This window comes from Ambystoma mexicanum, chromosome 11, assembly GCF_040938575.1.
Source record: "Ambystoma mexicanum isolate Mex_15411 chromosome 11, UKY_AmexF1_1, whole genome shotgun sequence".
In the NCBI taxonomy this organism is placed as follows: domain Eukaryota; kingdom Metazoa; phylum Chordata; class Amphibia; order Caudata; family Ambystomatidae; genus Ambystoma; species Ambystoma mexicanum.
The window spans coordinates 1,282,416,768-1,282,436,712 of record NC_090934.1 but is presented as its reverse complement, the minus strand read 5'-3'; the positions used below and the strand labels follow the sequence as shown (position 1 = coordinate 1,282,436,712).

Here is a 19,945-nt window from a genome sequence, read left to right as displayed (position 1 = left end):
TCCATCGGAGTCCAGACTACATATCAACCTGTTGGAGCTGAGAGCTATCAGATTAGCGCTAAAGGCTTTTCTGCCATCTGTACAAGGGAAAAATGTCCTAATAATGATGGACAACACAGTGGCCATGCACCACCTCAACAAAAGAGGAGGCGTAGGATCACTGTCACTGTGCAGAGAGGCGATGCAGCTCTGGTTTTGGGCAATTCAAGAAGGAATCCCTCTATCGACATTTCACTTAGCCGGAGAGAAGAACTTGACAGCGGACGCTCTGAGCAGGCAGAGCACAGTCTCCCACGAGTGGGAGATAGCTCAGGAAGTCCTCCAAGAGATCTTCACCCTTTGGGGAACCCCTCAAGTGGATCTGTTCGCCACCAGTATCAACAGGAAGTGTGATCAGTTTTGTTCAAAGGAATTTCCCCCAAGAGGAGCTCTAGGGGACGCGTTTGTAGTGGACTGGGAGTTTCCACTTCTGTATGCGTTTCTTCCGGTCCCTGTCATTCCTCAGATGATCAGTATGTTGAGAAAATTCCGGAAGACTATGATCCTAATTGCCCCAGACTGGGCCAGGAGAAGTTGGTACCCGGACCTTCTGGCCATGTCCATCTGCCCTCTGATTCGTCTTCCGCACAGGGAGGATCTTCTCTCGAAGAAGGGAGGTCAGGTTCTCCATCCAGACATCAGAACCCTCAACCTTCACGCTTGGTTTCTGAAAGGCTGAGATAAAAGGATTGCGACCTCCCGGATGACGTCGTGGAGGTGTTGCTTTCGGCTAGAAGGCCAGCAACAAAGACTTTATACCGTTGCCGTTGGAACAAGTTTTGCAACTGGTGTAGAGAAAAGAATATCAAACCCTTTTCATGCTCTATTTGGCGAATTCAGGTCTTCAAGTTGGTACGATCAAGGGCTACCTCGCAGCGCTGTCGATCTTCAAGCGGAGGAGCCATAATATTTCAAATTACCCCTAGTGATTCCATTTCTAAAGGGGTTAACTAATGTCTATCCCCCAAAGCCGTTTCAACAAGTTCCCTTGTGGGATTTAAATCTAGTCTTAAATTTCCTGATGGATACTCCTTTTGAACTACTTCATTCTTGTTCATTAAGATTTCTCACCCTTAAAACAGTCTTACTAGTGGCTTTGACATCTGCCAGAAGAGTGAGCGAATTACAAGCTCTATCTTACAAACCTCCTCATACAGTTTTTCACAAAGACAAAGTTGTCCTACAAGTGAAGCCTGATTTCCTCCAAAAGGTAGTCTCTGAATTCACGTCACTCAGAAGATAACCTTACCTTCATTCTATCCTCCGCCCCATCCAGGGAAAGAGGAAGATGAGCTACATAGTTTGGATCCAAGGCGAGCCTTGAGTTTTTATATCAGCAGACTTGCCAGGATAAGGCAAGCAGACCAACTGTTTATAGGTTATGCAGGGCACAAATTATGATTGCCAATCACAAAACAGACCATTTCAAGATGGATTATTTTAGCCATTCTAGAATGCTACAAATTGGCAGGGAAAGAGCCCCCTCAACACCTTAGGGCTCATTCGACCAGGGGTATCGCAGCCTCTTCGGCCCCCCAAAGAGGGGTACCGATTCGAGACATATGTGAGGCTGCCACATGGTCGTCCGCACATACCTTTACAAAATTGTACAATCTGGATTCCTCCTCTTGCCAGGAGACAAGATTTGGCAAAGCTGTGCTACACTCTGTTCATTCATAAAGGGAAATATTACAATTTTACTCCCACCTCCATTTACACACCACTGCTATGGGAGTCTATCAAGATAAGAAATACGTCGGAGGACACAATCCCTTCGAAGAACAAGTTACTTCTTACCTTGTAACATTCTTTCGGTGGGATGTTCCTCCGACATATTCTTTATCGCCCCTCCCACCCATCCCCTCAGTAAAACTTCCCTTGTGGTTGCAGCTTACGCTCCTTCAAGGTCAATAGCCAATTCATGCACAGCTACTCTTAAGCTTCAAAACGGAACTGAGTAACGGACGCTGCGCGAGTCTATTTATACGCACGATGACGTCTGCGCCAGTATGGAGGCTGTCGAGGGACACCAACTCAAGGGATGTTGAAGTGCAGCGCCCTCTACTGAAAACATTTTCCGAGGCCAGCAAGCTGGAAGTAATCTATCAAGAGAAGAAATACGTTGGAGGAACATCCCATCGAAAGAACGTTACAAGGTAAAAAGTAACTTGTTCTTCTCATTCAAACGATAAGGCCTTTTCTTAAAATATCCAATTTGCCATCAGTTGGTTAAGACTGCACTAAATAATTCAATTGTGTGGTTAGTTTAGGGCTGGTCTATCAAATGTTGGATTTGCCTTCCCAAGTCTGCATTGTATTCCTTACATATCATTTCAGCCAACGATGTGCAGCCCCAAACACACGGTGTAATAGGCAAGCCAGGGATGAGACATAGGTTGACATATAAACTTGTATATCAAGCCTTTATACAGCATTGTAAACTACTGATTCTGGGACATTGAGCAACATACAAAGTTTCTCTTTTGCCAGCATGCTTGTAGTTAGCTACAAATCACTAAAAGCCTGAATTAACTTTAAGTGCTCTTGAAAAATAGGTCATTTGTTACCTAGCAATGAATAAGTTACTAGTATCTGTGCTTCCCTGATGAAATGACCACATCTTCTGGTGAGGTGAAACAACAAACCGGTCCTTTTTGTACGATCCTCAGCCTAGACACAGGATGGAATAGCTGAGGACTTGCCCACTAAGAACTTCCTTCACAATTGTCTCAGGAGGATAGCTCAGGGGCAGCATGCTCGCCTTGGAAGCAAGACGACACGGAGCAACACAGGTTCGATTCCTGGGTCAGCACTTAGAAACCTCTGGGTATTAAGGGCGTTATAAATAACCTATCATATCAATTATGAATCCCCTTGTATCATTCTGCACCCTCATATTGAAATCTGAATAGATAGTGATACTGGGCCACTTGCAGTCTCACGGGAGGGAGAAAGCCCCACCAATGGGTAGAAAGTGGAGACATCAAAGGAAAACGCAAGAGGGGTTCCTACCAGAGTTCCACATCCCAAATTATTTAGTCCAGATCTGTTTTGAAGTATTGAATCCAACCTTCTTTTTCAGGTTCAAACAGTGCGCAAGTTATTGGAGTACACTTTAAACATTTTGATTTAATAGAAAGTTTTATTCAGTTGTTTTTATATGCTTTATTTCATAGAAAACACAATCACATTGTTATTAACAGTATCAAACAAAATGTAGTAACCCAACAAGGGACAAACATATGTGAAGAGACACAGGACAAAAGTGACAAATGGACTCTAATGCTAACAGGACAGTCTAACTAAAGAGTTCTTAAATCAGCACAACTTAGTTGTGGAAATAGTTTGTTTGTTTATTATTTAGTAATGCGCACCAAACCCTCAGGTAGCTGGGTGCAGCAGTTACATGAACATGTGATACTAAGTTACAGCATACAGGTTATTACAGTACAAAATACATAAACATTTAAATGCATACAAATTGGGAGGGGGTACACAATACACGGTGGGAACAGTAATAGGAAGAATAGTGGTATAGGCATGGGCTCGCAAAAGTTAAGCAGGGGTCAGAGGCACAGGTGAATGGGCAGTTATTAACTGTCCTTCATCCGAAGCCAGTTCAGCAACTTACGTCTGAAGCTCATGTAAGGCTGTTCCATTCTAAAGGCAGCGGGTAGTGCATTCCAGGTGAGAGCAGCTTTGACTAGGAAGCTAGTTCCACCAGCTTTAGCGAGTTTGAATCTTGGAATGTCAAGGCAAAGATGGTGAGTTGGGGTTTTTCTCTTTAGTCTGTCAGAGAGATACGGGGGAGCAGGGTTATTGAGGCATTTGAAGGTGAGGGAAGCCATTTTGCGTAATGTACTGTCGCTAATTTTTAGCCAGTTCTGGTCTCTTCTCGAGTTGGAGATATGCTCTCTGTGGGGTATGTTCAGGGCTGCCCTCAGTACGTTATTTTGTAGTATTTGTATTTTATTGAGGATATTTTTGTTGGCTCCTGTGTATAAGGCATTACAGTAGTCTAGCTTAGACGTTATAAGTGCATTAGCAAGCGTAATACAGCTAGATTTGGATAAAAAGGGTCTGCAGACCCTGATTAGTTTACAGGTGTAAGCTGTAGAAGAGGCCATGGAGCTAACTTGTATTTTTAGGGATATTGTAGAGTCGAGGTAAAAACCTAAAGTTTTTACCTCAGTTACTACTTTGATAACGTTACCATCAATGATGAAAGCAGCGTAAAATGGGCTTCGTTTTTTAGGCTAGAGTTAGAACCCAGAATCAGGATCTCAGTTTTGTCGTCATTCAGACAGAGGCCCTGCGAGGCCATCCATGCCTAAATGAGGAAGTATATCCTATTTACCAGAGCTGTGTGTTCAATGAAGTTGCCCGAAAGAGGTATGAGGATATGAGTCTCATCAGCATAATTAGTATATGTGACACCCAGCCTATCAATTTTGTCGGAGAGTGGCTTAGTAAAGATGTTTTACATTGTCGGTGACATGCATGAACCTTGAGGGACACCACAGGTGATTTGGAATGGGTCTGCTGAGGCTGAGGGAGAAAACACTCTCATTGTACGATTGGCTAGGGAGGATTGTACCCAGGCTATGGCATCACTCGAGGAATGTGCAGCCGACGCTAGGTGTTGCATAATACTGCGTGATCCACCAGGTAAAAGGCTGCCGAAAGGTCAAGGAGGAGTAGCATAGCTGTTTTATATTGGTCCTTTAACTCGTTGATTTGTGTTTTTAGGTCAATTAACGCTGTTTCAGTCCCATGTTGTGGTCTAAAACCAGATTGGCTTGATCCTAATAGATGGTTAGTCTCCAGATAGGTTTGGATTTGGAGGTATGCTATTCTATCAATAATTTTGAGGAGAAATGGGACTGTGGTGATGGGTCTATAGTTGATGGGGATAGTCGGGCCAAGGGTCTGTTTTTTAAGAAGTGGTAACACCCATGATTCTTTGAGGTTATTGTGGACCGTGCTTGAATTGAAGGAAGCATTGATAAGCTTGGAGATGAAGGGTGCTAAGTCTCTGGCTGCATCCTTGATTTGTGCTGGGCAACTATCGCCCTGGCAATTGGACGGCTTCAGGGAGAGGATGACCTTTTTCATTTTCTGAGATGGAAATGTTGGTGAATCTGAAAGGTGTATCTATGGAAGGGGTTACCGTGGGAGGGGTAGGATGCGTCTCAGTAGAGCATAATGACATTTTTTTTGCAGCTATTTTGGTCTGCAGAGTAGCTATTTTATTAGCTAAGGCATTTTGAATGCTAGTAAACCATTGTTTATCTTTAGGTGCATTATCTAGGGGTGGAATGGGGTCCAAGATTGACGCATCACACTGCATTTTGGCGTGAATAAATATACTGCCATCTTCAGGACCGAAACCCTAATATAAATACAAGAGCGAGAAAGGAAAAAGAGAAGGAAAGGTTTATTATCCACTGAGCTGTCACCTGATAATGGAAAATTCCCAACATAAAAGGAACAGATGCTTGCCCTCTCACCAGATTCCTTGAAGGTTCTAAGCGACCCGGTTTGGATGGATCTAGTCATCTAATGACTCAACCAACCAGATTTTGATTGGTCTTCCACTATATATCCTTTCTAGAGAAAGGAGTTATATTTGCTGGGAATTCATGAGTCCCTATTTTAAAAGTGAGATGGAAAGGCGCACAATACGATATTGTGGTAGCAATAGTTAAATTAAGAGATGAAATAAAGCATAGCACACATACCAGGAACGGATTGTAAAGTGCAGATGTCTTATAGGCACACAAGCACCTATTGGCCTGTCCTTATACAAAGTGGCATGCAATGTGCACCCTATGGGTGGTTCTGCAACAGAGGAGACAAAACAACATAGGAGTCTTTTTTAGTAAATTTTGCAAACAGTGAAAAAGGGGCGGGAGACCCATGGTAAAACAGATATTTATAAGTACAATTATAAGTACACTGGTGGAGTATATTTATTAACTTACAGGTAGAGATTACTGCTAAGGTGTGGAGACACTCCAGGTAGCACTGCATGGAAACTTATACTGTTGCTCTTCCCAGTCTAATCATTTAAAGATTACATTGTAGTAGCAACATCTGTGGGAAAGCAGAGAACGGGGATAAGGGCTTTTGTTATCATTTAGTTGTCATTGCTAGCGATGCCGTAGGAGCGGACTGCAATGATAATATTGATTGACTTACTCAATTTTCATTGTCTAGGCAGGAACCAATGCAATGAAGTTCTATTCACTTTCTACTACCGCATCGATGCAATGACTGACTCCTCTGTGATTTGTTGTCAAACAACATTGAGCTCAGTGCGAATTCTGGCAATATATATTTGTGTTTGCAACTGCTAAAGACGGTACTTTACTGATACAGTGGTCCCGTGATGGTGTGTGTATCACGTGTTTGGGTAAGCTAGATCATTGTGTATGGTAGTAATGGAAGAGGGACTGTGAAACTCTTAACCTTTCTGTTAATCTCAGGAGATAACAAGGGTAGTGTTTCCTTATCCATAGCATTGTATGCAGTGCATTGTGAAAAAATCTTGTTATTGCATAGATAGAGTCAATTGTTTGTCAAGAAAGTTTTGACAGAAAGTGAGAGCTGCATGCGGGAAGCAGAAGGCGTTAAATCTCGCATGAGATTTAATTATGTTCAAAATAAAGTGACTTTTTTTAGATTTGTAATTTTGAAAGGATAAAGAAAAAGGTAGAAAAGCACATATAATTTAGAACAAAATAGAACAGCGTGACATTATTTATTCTCTTAGTACAGATATAAGTTAATCAGCATTATTGTAATTTGTGCCTTTTCTGTTGCATCCTAGGTGACATATTCGGCTTTGTTTACTGTTGTAAATTAGCCAAATGCAAATGTGAAAAATTATGATTCATTCATAATATATGTTATGATACTAGCTAGCACCAGACAGAACTTTGTTCTTAATATCGTAGCTAGTTTGTAAACTGTCAGGTTAGAGATCAGTAATGGAAAAATAGCATTTACAACATATGCTTTTTTTACCGAAAAGGTCATAGTCTTGCATAACTACACTGAATTCAATGTTTTTAGAATGATGATTTTACACATACTGGAGACAAATTTCAAAGTGTAAGTTGTTTGGGAACAAGGAATTCAAAATGTAAGGTGTTCAACAATCCATTAATGTGTGTCCCTGTGGATCCACCTTGATTATTTTTGCAATAGCAGGTCTGTAGCATTAATGGGAGATATTACGGTGTCTAATACCCACCATTGGATGTCATCTGTTGAGTGTTTGTGAAGCAGAAAGTGTTGCACCATCGGGGCTTTGAGAACCCTACATCTAATTTTGGTTTTAGCTGGTAAGTCCTGGTTTACAATAGGCCAATATTTTTTGATGATGACTTTGACTTTTGATGTCATGGTCGAGTGGGTCGGAACACAGGTCCTGCTATCTTTGTTTTTTCATGATTGTGTTTCTCCAGAAGTTGTTCTCTACGGGAATATCTTGCTCTCTTTTTTGATTGAGATAGTCGTTTTTTTGGGTAACCTCTGCTCTTCAGACTCTTGTCTAGGATCTCAGCATGGTATTTTAAATCCTTCAGGTCAGTATATTTGTGTCTAATTCTCAAATACTGTCCCAATTGAAGGTTAACTCTGACACTCCCAGGATGAAAACTAGTGTAGTGGAGGGCATAGTTCCTCTTTGTGGGTTTTTGAAAGAGGTTACAGGTCATGGCATTGTTGATGTTCTCTAGCTGTAGGTCCCGGAAATTAAGTTCTGTGCCATGCCCTTCTAGAGCGAACTGTACGTGGGTATTGCAATTGTTGAGCCATGTGTGGAATGCCATTAGACTGGTTGAATCACCATGCAGATGAGAAAGATATCATCTACACATCTTTTCCAAGCGGTTGTATGATGTGAGAAAGGGTTATTTTCAGTGAAGATGTTATTTTCTTTGGTACAACGTCCTTTCTTCGACAGTCCGTATTTCAATGGGTTTTTTAACAAATATTTTTAATGAACAAACTCAGAAAATATAGCCGGGTTGGGGAAAGTGCATATAAGGAGTGGGGGAGCTCGGGATTAGTGAAAAACTATAGGGCATGCGAGATTGGGGGCAACCCCCCCAAAATAAAAATAAATCAATTTAGAGGAGTTTTTCTAATTAAAAAATATTTGTAAAAAACATTGAAATAACGACTGTCGATGAAGTGACATAGAACCATTTTCTTCGATCAAATCCATGATTAATACAGCTAGGATAGGGGCAAAAGCTGTGCCCCTAGCTTTCCCCTTTATTTGCAGATAAAACTGACCGTTGAATTGGAAAACTTTTTTTTAAAGCTATACTGGTAAGTTCAACAAGAAAATGTATTAGAACCCTTTCGGCCCCAAATTCAGACGCCAAAACATTTCTCTCACACTCTAGGGCCTCATGCTTAGGGATGATGGTATATAGTGACTGGATGTCCTTCACAGCTAGACAGTATTATAAAGATTAGCTTGCGTCCCTTCCAAATAGCGATGCCACTAACCAACCCCACTAAACAATCTCACCCCTCTGCATACACATCTCAAACTAAACACAACAATACCTCTAATGCACAACAAACTGCACACACTTCACCCAACAACAAAATATACTATACATAGCCTCAAGCAACAGCACACAATGGCTCCCAACCGAAAAGCACACCTTTCTCAGCGAACGGTGCAAACCAAACTGAGACCACCAACAGCACATTGCATTTCTCACACTCAATCCTACTAGCCTTCCTACTCTCTTCCCATTTCAGATCCACCAGAGTGCCTGGGGACCACTCCCATGGTGACAGTGCACGGTACAAATACCTTTAACATTAACATGTCCTCAGGAGGGGTAAGCTTCTTGCTTTCAAAGGTAATTAGCACCAATGTCGTGTCTTGGCTGAAATATCTCGTTTTGTAGCTAATGGGTTTTGAAAATGGTCAACATATTGGCAAATTGGCTCAAGTATAGATCCACACCCTGCATTAATAGGCCTGCCTGGGGGGATTGGTTATTTGTGCACTTTTGGGAGCGTGTAGAAAGTTGCAATTTTATTGTTTGAGCGATTGAGGAAATCATACAATTTGTTGGGGATATCCATTCTCTTTGGAGGGCAACATTTGTGGTATCAAAAGTCACTGGATATCCTTGGTAGGATCATTTTTGAGAAGGCTGTAGTTTTGTGCATCATCCACCGAAGACATTACCATCTTTTCATATTGTATTGAGCTCATAACAACTATTCCTCTGCCCTTGTGGGCCGGCTTCACTACCAAATTACGGTTCTTTCCAAGCGTTTTATATGCTTGACTTTCGGCATTAGTGATGTTAAGTCTTCTCACATTGAATGCAACATGCCAATATCTCAAAGTACACATTTTTCAAATGTGATAATTTCTTTCGAGATCTTTTTCTCATGGGGAGTGAGGGTGACTTAGGACAGAGACCAGTATCCACCTCTTTCTCTGTCATTAGTTTCTACGAAAAAAGCTTTTAATCTGACTTTTCGAAGGAACTGTCTAACCTTGATTCTATACCAATGTGGACGAGTGGTCGGTACAAAAGATTGTCCCTTTGTTAGTAGCGAGATCTGTTCAGGCTCAAGATCCATATTAGTTGGGTTAAAAATGACTGGGTTCTCAGTGGCTACCTGCAGAAGGTTCTTCACATGGAACATTGGTATTGTGGGGGCCCTGTTGGTAATACTTTGGTTGGAAATAAGGCCTGCTCCTGCCTCTCCCTTAGCTTACGCCTAAAAAGAGGGCCTACTGCCGCTATAGTACTGGTTCTCTCTATCTTCAAATTCTTCTCCTGATGATCCAATAGTGGAGGTGTCGGAGATATTCACCCATCTCCGATGTTGCAGGAAACCCTGTGGGTTATGGAATCTATCCTCATTGTTTCTATGACAGGTCTCTAGATGGATAGTTTGGGGCCAGATATGGGTATACTATCTTGTTCCTAAAGTCTCTAATGTCCTTTGTCAGTTTTTTTTTTTTTTTATTTATTGTTGTCATGTGGAAATCCTTAATTTGTTTTGTGATCTCCTCCAGTTTTTCTCTAGCATTAGTTAGAGCTGTGTTGTCTAGGAATTTCTGTTCCTCATCTTCTAATTCACGTCACAGTTGGGTATCAATTATTTGTGCAATTTATATGGTCAGCACCATGACACATAGCTACAGTTAGTTCTATATTCTAAATTCTCCAGGAAGAGACGTGGTCCATTTCTCACGACCAGTCCTCAGGGAATAATATTAGCTTTTAAATACTCCTTTAGGAAATTGCCTTGCAGCTCTGTATGAAGCATTTATTCTTGCGCTTAGTAATGCCGTCACTTGTGTTTTGATTAAGGATAGGTTGATCATTTCCTGTTGGATTGAATAAGGATGGGGCATTTATGGTCTCTACGGTCTGCTCCTCGCTGAAGCTCAAGGTCGAATTATCTGCCATTAAACTAGGGGGCAAAAGGATACCCACCAAATTATGGATGGAAGGGAGAATGTTCAGTGCCTGTGAATGGGATATATATTATTTTTAATTAATTACTCATACACATTTAATGAAGCACATAGAATCAAAAAGCATCATACATGCAACAACACTGCTACTAAGCATCTCACAGAATGGAGGAAGCCCTTACAATGGTAGGAAGTGGGGACATCAGGAGGAAAACACAAGAGGGGTTCCTACCAGAGTAAAAAAATCCCAAATTATTTATTCCGGATCTGTTTTGAAGAATTGAATCCAACCTTATTTTCCAGGTTTAAACAGCACACAAGTTATTTGAGCTAAAACCATTCCCATGTTTGCCCTCAAACGTGCTGCCAATCTGAAGGACAAACTAGCCCATTCAGCAATTGAAAAGGAACCGGTTAGGAACACCCTGTGGAATTGCGCCCACTCATAGGGCACCACTCCTGTGGTCAGTGTGTTGATTCACAATAAAAAAAACCTGTCATTCCAATTTGGCCACAAGGAATGGAAGCTCTTGCATTTTACAAATTGCATGACCAAGAGAGCTATATACTCTATTGAATGTCCTTGTCACCTCAGCTATGCAGGACAGACATTGAGATATGCAATCACCCGTGCGTCAGGTCCAGAATTAGATTTAGGGTTCTCACAACCCTGATGGTGCAACACATTCTGCTTCACAGAAACTCACTTGATGACATATGATGGTTTTAGACACCATAAATTCTCCCATTAATGCTATACACCTGCTATTGCAAAAAGAATCAAGATGTATCTATGGAATGGGGACACATTAATGGATTGAACACCTTACATTTTGGAATCCTTGTTCCCAAATTAACAACTTACACTTTGAAATTTGTCTCCAGTATGTGTAAAATCATAATTCTAAAAACATTGAATTAGGTGTTGCTATGCAAGTCTGTGACTGTTTCCTTAAAAAAATGTAAAAAATATTCTAAATGCATTTTTTCTACTACTAGTCTCTAACCTGACAGTTTTGCAAACTAGCTCTGATATTATTGGAAACTACGGGTTGGGAAGGTATCTTGTGCTCTTGAACCCCAAAAAATTGTTTTGTTCAAAAGTCCAGTAACGTTAGACAGTTATTTGTCACTACATTAGTTCCGATAGTGTTAATTGAATGTATTCTTTGCTTTGTGAACAGCTGACACGTGTTTCGACCCTTCCGGTCGTCCTCAAGGCAAACTAATGAAAATAGGGTCCAATCCCTCGTTCGAGTAGCGGTGTGATTTCCAGGTCTGGCATGACCCTCACCTTACAATACACTTGTGGCAGTGCTGAGTCAGTCTTTTAGCCTCTGAAACGTCTAATCCCAAAAGAGTAAATTCAAAACAATCTTTCCAATAAGTGAATTCTATTTTACCTTTGAAGGAATAGGCAGATGCCCAAATCAAGTGAGGAGCAGAAAGTGCCTGGCAACATTCTTTGGCAAAATAGAATTCACTTATTGGAAGGATTGTTTTGAATTTACTCTTTTGGGATTACACGTTTCAGAGGCTGTGAGAACTAAATGATACATGCTTTTCTGCCTTTTTCTTTTTTCTTTGAAAATTGAAAACCTAAAGAAAATTCAATTTTTATTTGCAACATAAAAAATCTTGTGTGAGAATCAACGCCTTCTGCTTCCTGCACGTAGCACTGCCTTTCTGTCAACATTTTCATGCCAACTGAATTGACTCGCTCTATGCAATAATGAGGCTTTTCCCCCAATACATTGCATACGATGCTTTGGTTAAGGAAACACTACCCCGTTTATCTACTGCGATGAACATATAGGTTAAGAGTTTCCAAGTCCCTCTTCCATTGCTGCCATATGCAATGATCTAGCTTACCCAAACACGTGATATACACATGCCAGTACATGACCGCTGTATCAGTAAAGTGCTGTCTTTAGCGATTGCAAACACCCAGATATGTATTCCACAGAGTTCTCACAGAGCTCATTGTTATTTAACAACACACAGCAGAGGAGTGGGACATTACAGCAATCTGGTTGTAGAACGCAAATTAGAACTTCACTGCATTGGTTCCTGTCTAGGCAAGCAAATTTCAGTAAGTCAATCAATATTATCATTGCGGCCCGCTCCTACGTAACAACCAATATATGATAACAAAAGTCCTGCAATTATTTTTCATGTTCTCTGCTTTCCTTACATATGTTGGTACTACAATGTTATCTTTAAATGATTAGACTGGTAAGAGCAACAGTATATGTTTACATGCAGCGCTGCCTGGAGTGTCTCCACACCTGAGCTGAAATCTGCACCTGTAAGTTAATAGATCAACTCCAACAATCTACTTAGTAATGTACTTATTAATATGTGCTTTACCATGGGCCTCTCTCCCCCTCTTTCACTGTTTGCATAATTTACTAAAAAAGACCCCAGTGTCTTTTTGTCTCCTCCTCTGTTGCAGAACCATGCATAGGGCACAAGTTGCACACCACTTTGTATAAGGACAGGCCAACAGGCGCTTATGTGCCTACAAGACATTTGCACTCTGCAAACCGTTCCCTGTACATGTGCTATGCATTATTTTATCTCTTAATTTAACTATTGCCACCACAATAGTGGCTTTCTCTATAAACATTACATAGAGGAAGGCAATTCACAATCCAGTTGGTTGAGCCATTAGATGACTAGCTCCATCTGAACTGTGTCGCTTGGAACCTTAAGGAATTTGGTGAGATGCCAAGCGTCTTGTCATTTTTATGTTGGGCATTTTCCATTATCACGTGACCGGTAAGTGGATAATAAACCTTTCCTTCTCTTTTCTCTTTCTCGCCCTTCTATTTATATCAGGGTTCTTAGACATGAAGAAGGTGGTATATTTATTCCCTTCGAAAGGCAGTATTATGCGTCGACGTTGGACTATTTTCACTGTGTTGATTTTAGAACACTTTAGTTAGACTGTCCTGTTAGTATTAGAGGTAATTTGTTTTGTCCTGTGTCTCTTCACATACAATTGTCCCTTGTTGGTTTACCACATTTTGTTTGATACTGTTAATAACAATGTGATTGTGTTTTCTATAAAATATCACACATAAAAACTACTGAATAAAACTTTTAATTAAATCAAAATGTTTTAAAGTATAATGAAATAACTTATGTGCTTTTTAAACCTGAAAAATAGGTTGGATTCAATACTTCAAAAATAAAATGTAAATCATTTGGGATTTTGTGTTTTCCACTTGGCCACTTGGAGGCAAGATCCTCCTTTTTTTCTCTAGCAACTTTACAAATAATGTTTTGGTCTCTTAGATTGAGTAGGCAGGCTAGGGCGACTTTCAAGCCAAAGATCTATATACATAGTCTACAATGAAGTGTTGTGCAAAAACTACATTGCTAGCTCTCATAAAGAGCAGGTGGAAAATTATGAGTTTGGGGTGTCTTACTGGCACAGACCTCAAGGGCTCAAGTTTAATGTATGAGCTCCACAACGAGTTGTTGAGCAAAGAGGGATTACTAAAAATGTACAGCAAAATGGTCGACGAAGGTTTACCATCACTCCAGCTTGTAACGATTCAGGAATTTTTAAAATCTAGATTTAATTCTTCCATTCCTTTCTTTCACCTGCTTTAGCTCGATCACATATGTCTGATCCTCGTCTGAAAAGGCCACCTGTGCGTTCAGATTTGAGCTTTGCTTTCCTGCCTCCATCCTCATGCAGAATTGTTCAATTGTGAACTTAGACTGCTCTCTGTTTGAGAGAGGTAATTTGATTCTTTACTTAACCCTTCAGTGCCGACCTTCACTCCTCCATAAATGGCATCAGTGCACTATTCCTCTCACTCTCTAGCATTCTATTAAGCACAGCTCTTCTACAATTTTAGTTCAGTGTTTCTGGGTGGTTTTGCTTGTGTGATGTAATGCAGTCCAGTATTGATTTCTGATTATCTGAATGTATTCATCATGATCAAACTTTGAGACAGATGTTGATATTTCTTTGAACTAAACTGTGCCACACTTCTACTTCTGATGAGTTTGTGGCATGACGGCTCCTGGCTCTCACTTCCTGCTATTGACAGAGATCGTGGCCATTAGTGAGTTGCAAGGCCATTTGTTTTGTTAAACTCCACAACCACTCCAAGCTCCTGAGAAAGATTTCAAGTATTTTAGTTGAAAACCTAAATGTTCGACAGTAAATGTCACTTTTATGGCATCCCTGCTAAGAAGGAGATCTTAAGTGATGTCGGCTTGTCTTTAAGGTCTGTGAAAGGTCTAAATCATCTGTTTCTACTTTTGGTAACCCCTACTCAAAATCTCAATTCTCAGTTGGGCGGTTGATGTATGCACAGATCTTCCTTTAAAACCATAGGCCATGTCTTTGAAGTTTTTTCCTTTGAAGGTGTCCTTTTTGATGGCTATGACTTCTGCAAGGGAATGTATGAAAATCTGAATGTGTTTTACTGCTGCAAATACTCTTTTCCAACAGGAGGATTTCCTTGGTACCTATCTTCATTTCTTCGCTGCTACCGTATCTCATTTCTAGATTAATCAGTTTGTGATGTTTTCAGCTTGTTTGCAAGTACCTTTCTTTGGTCCACAGGGACATCACAGCAGCTGGCCACACAATTCATGACAGCATATACCTTGCTTCCCCTTGAGATTTCAAAAGAGGGCTGCATTGGTTTGATGCTATGTATCCAGGGCATATTGTTATGAAATGCCCTGTATTTAGATATCTTGATGGGGCCTGTAACAGTTCTGGAACTGACAGTGACAGAAAATACACTTTCATGTTACTGAATGTGCATTGGATTCAATGGCTGTGCACTGAGCTCGCACATCATAATTAATTGCCTGTTCCATAATTTTACTACATCTCTGACTCTAGAACAAACCTTGTGAGTTATAAAATACAGTAAGCAACTCTAGTACTAGGTCCCATTGTACCCATGGGAGGAGTATGTTAAACATGTTGAGCATCAAAAGATCTTACTACTTCGCTCCTGCGAGCCCAGGCCTTTGAGAAAATAAGAACAACTCCCATTGCCTTTAAGCCACACATTACATTAATAAAGCTACAAGAATCCAATTTCTGATGAAGTGCACACTAACGGGGGCATAGGAGACACTCCAAAACTGGTCGGGACAGGGGACATCATGGGGACTTTGCTACAAACACAATCCAAACTGCCACAAGGCTAAGTGCTGAAGCGTTAAAACCCCTATAAACATATGTGTTGTAAGATTTATTTTAAGAAAGAACCCCAAATATTGGCAGTTTTAAAAACACAGATAAACTTCAAATAAACTGTAGATTTCTCATCTATGGCACAAAATGTAAAGGTGATTGTAATTTTTATCAAAACAGAAATAAAGTATGTGTGCACTGCTAAACAAATGCTCAAACATTTGAAAGCTGACAGGGATTTTAAGGAAACACAGCTCTCTAAATCTCGTAGAAGATCTCAATGCGGGCGTGAGGGGGATTTGATATTGTTATATTGTTCAACTGATGTGCTGGACTTGAAGAATATTTTTAGAGGGTGTCACAATAATTGGTAAACATCAATATTTGAATGATGTTCCTACAAATGAGGAAATAAGGTTTAGAGATCTGTAACATTGGGCACAGGAGGTAGAAGCTTATAGTTGTCTGAAAACATCAATTTTAGATTCAACAATCAAATAATCCAGATGCATTTTTTTTAAATATACCTTTGGAGCTATTGCTGCCCAAACTACTTTAGAGCCTTATATCACTGACAATACATTGGTGGTGAAAGCCACACTGCTGGTGTCCTATAGCACTAAGGTGACATAGTTGAAGGAACCCACATAGTGTTATTTCTGTTGCATGGGGTGCGACTTCTGGGGGAAAGTCAGAGTGCTAGGGCCCCAGAGCACAAACAGGACACGTTTCATGGAAGCTCACTCAGAATGCTGGCAATAACACATGGGGAGTGAGAGGAGATCCAGGCAGACCATTCATCACACCATTCACATGCATTCACCATTGACATTGTCACCAACGTTTACAGGCAATATTAAGAGTGTGGTGTGTGATGATCTGCTTATTGATATAACATCTCACCTATCCATAAACAATAACCTGAACCACAAGATAGGTTCCGTTTCACAATATATTTTGTTTTCATGCATATCTACTGCATAACACACACTGGTTCATTTACAAGGGTATAAAGAAACATAAGTCAGAAATACAATTATATAAAATACATTCAATATGACAAATAGGGTAAACGAGAAATTTCATCTAGACTGATGAGCCCCATCTCCTTGGTTGCTGTTTGCCTTCTCCTTCATCATCTGTTTGGACGAATAGCCACATAGTAAAAAGGGCCAACTATTTCATAGTCAGTGAGGATCATGAACATTTGTTTGTTTTTTGTGGCATTCAGTATACATGAAAAAGTATTTTTCTATTGCTTATATTTCTTCCAGATTCATATTATCTTTATGTATATTGCACACAGCAGCACGAGTCAGTCTTTTCTGAGACATTGTTGATTGTAGCAAGGTTTTCAGTTGTTACAAAGAACTGAAGCTTCTATCAGCCTCACAGGACAGAGCTGGAACAGTTAAGAGTATCCTCAGTAGCTCCACCTGTATAAAGAAAAGGTCTTTCAATGGAAAGGGTTCTTCCCAAAAATATCGACCAGTTCTGAGACTGAAGAATACTTGCTGATGCTTAGTAAGTTTGTCACCTGCCAGAGAGAAGGAAATATTTGATTTCCGGGTATTTAACAATCATTTAAGAGGCTCTCACTGGTTGGTGGAAGAGTTGAATGGAAGAGAACGGAAGGTGGGGGTGGGGAAGAGTGAAAGAAGAGAGTAGACAGGAGGAGAGTTGTTAACACATTAGAGTGAGAGTGGTGGTAAAAGAAGAGGATCTGGGTCGAGGAGCATTTGAAAGAGGGAGAGGAGCTGCAGATTCTTGGGCCGGGAAGATAGTTCAGGGGCAATGCCGTTTTGGAACGAAGACAATGCCGAGAAGCACAGGTTCAAAACCAGGTCCTGTGCTTACAGGCTGGACTCCGACATGCAGGGCGATATAAGAACCCAATTTTTTATAATGAGCTCAATAAAGGTTGTCACATCCAATTACTTCTTTGCCTATTACCATGCCTGATGCAACACTTTAGACTCCACTTAGAACAAGTATTGATGGAGCTAACAGTTTTGGATTCACTGTCATCATAACTCCAGGCACTAATGCTAATTAGCAGCTATTTCCATCATGTGTCCAGAGAGTACCCCAATGTGTCTGGTATTGTCATGACGTGCTCTGGTACTCACACAATGTGCCACATCTTGCTACCCTATACCAGGTATGGACATCAAAAGCTCTGGCACTCACCATTTCAAAGTTTTCTTATCGGAATTCAAGGTATGCATAGCATTACCAGGCACTGCCTTCAGTAAAACAGGTTCTTGCACCATTACCATGCAATACCCAAGCACCTACACCATTGTCAAGGCTATGCACAATTAGCATAACAGTGCCAATCTCCATGATTCCAATTAGGAGACAGTGCCAGGTTCCCTTATGTCTAGATAGCAAAGCAGTGAAAGGCTCCATTACACCCAACTTGGACATCAATGGCAGCTTCCATTTTCCCTAGTCTCAATAAAGGTAATACTAACCCTTATAAAACATCCAACTCTACAATAAGGGCCAAAAACCTAAATGTTTATACATAAAAGAGTAGGATACAATATTTATTTAAACCTCTTATCTATGCTGATTAGGTGCTAGAGCACCTCTTATTACCATTGGTCCTGAAATAATGGGCTTGGTACCACTTCATTTAAACAAGTTCTTACAAATTTTAATACAAATTCTTTAAAACAGTTTCTAAAATACAGGACCAAGGATTACACCCACACAGTGGATTAATCATGTACCTAAATTGTGGTTGTAATCCTTGGTCCTGTATTTTAGAAACTGTTTTAAATAATTTATTTGTATTAAAATGTGTAAGAACTTGTTTAAATGAAGTGGTACCAAGCCCATTATTTCAGGACCACTGGTAATAAGAGGTATTCTAGCACCTAATCAGCATAGATAAGAAAGAGGTTTAAAGAAATATATTATCCAACTCTTTTATGTATAAACACAGCTTCCATTTTCCCATCAGGCACAGAAAGGCCACATAACAATATGCAAGTTATCAAAAGCCTTGGCGGATTTGAATGTACCAAGTTTTCACAGTAAGGCTAAATTCCATTATTTGCATTTATCACAATTAGGCAAGATACCATTGTGACCACCAGCACAGTAAGCACAGACCTCAGTATGCCTGTTAGCGCTCAGACATATTCTGTAGGTGTGTGTGTGTGGTGCAGTGGGAGGAATATGTATTGCGCTGGGGCAGAGTAAGCTGCACAGAGATATGTGTGGAGTGCACTGCTGGGACGTTGTGTGTGCATAGTGCAGTTCTGAGGTGGTGAGTGGTGTTTGTGCAATACTTGGTCAATGTGTGCATGAAGTGCTGGGCTGGTCTTTGCATGTCGGTTAGTGCTAAGACCATGTTAAAAAAGTGCTGTGTGTGCAATCATTGCTGGGGCAGTTTGTGTATGCAGTGTTGGGGCAGTATTTGTGTTCGCAGTGTTGGGGAACTGTGTGAATAGTGTAGTGGTAAGTGTGTCTTTGCACTATGAAGTGCTGGGGACAATGTGAAGGATGCTGATGTGATGCTGAGGTTGATTTGTGTGTACACTACAATACTGTGGGCAGTGTGTGGGCATGTGTGCAGCGAAAGAGCCTGTATTTGAGTACTGACGACAGTGTATCAGTGTGTGCAGAGCAATTTCAGAGCTGTAAGACTGAAAGCAGTTTGGTGATGGTGTGAGTGCAGCAAGGGAGGAAGTGTGTGAAGAGTAGCGTTGGGGCTGTGTACTTTCATTCATTGTGTGGATGATGCGAATGTATAGCAGTGTTGGGGTTGTGTGCAGTGCAGTCAGTGGTCGAAGTGTACGAAAAGAAGTAGTGGAACTATGTTCCCTGCTGGCCTGCCCCCATTCCCCACAACCCCATCACCACCCTCCTCCCAAAAACAATACAAACCCCCAAACATAGCACCTGCTGTCTGAGGGAAGTTTCAACTTATTCCTACACTTTTATTTTAAAACGAAACCATTCTGGAACAGTTTCTTTTCAAAATAAAAGTATAAGAACAGTAAAACTTAAAAAGTAGAGGAGCACCGCTCCCAACCGCCCGCTCACTTCGACCACTGAGTGCAGTGGATGGTGCGAGTGTAGAGCAGTGCGGGTGTGCAGTGCAGTGGGGAGGTGTGTATACACTGTGCTAGGTGGTACTTGTGTGCCACGGAGTAGGGTCTATGTGCAGTGCACGGTGTGCAATCATTGGGTTGGTGTAAACACAAGGCTGGGGAGATTTGTGTGTGTACGTGGCTAGG

At 40.9% G+C, this 19,945-nt stretch overlaps 1 protein-coding gene across 1 annotated transcript in view; it reads left to right on the top strand.

The window, feature by feature from the left end:
* The window catches only part of LRRC49 (leucine rich repeat containing 49), a 1,414,487-nt gene that overhangs the window by 914,582 nt on the left and 479,960 nt on the right, over positions 1–19,945 (top strand). The window lies entirely within an intron of this gene.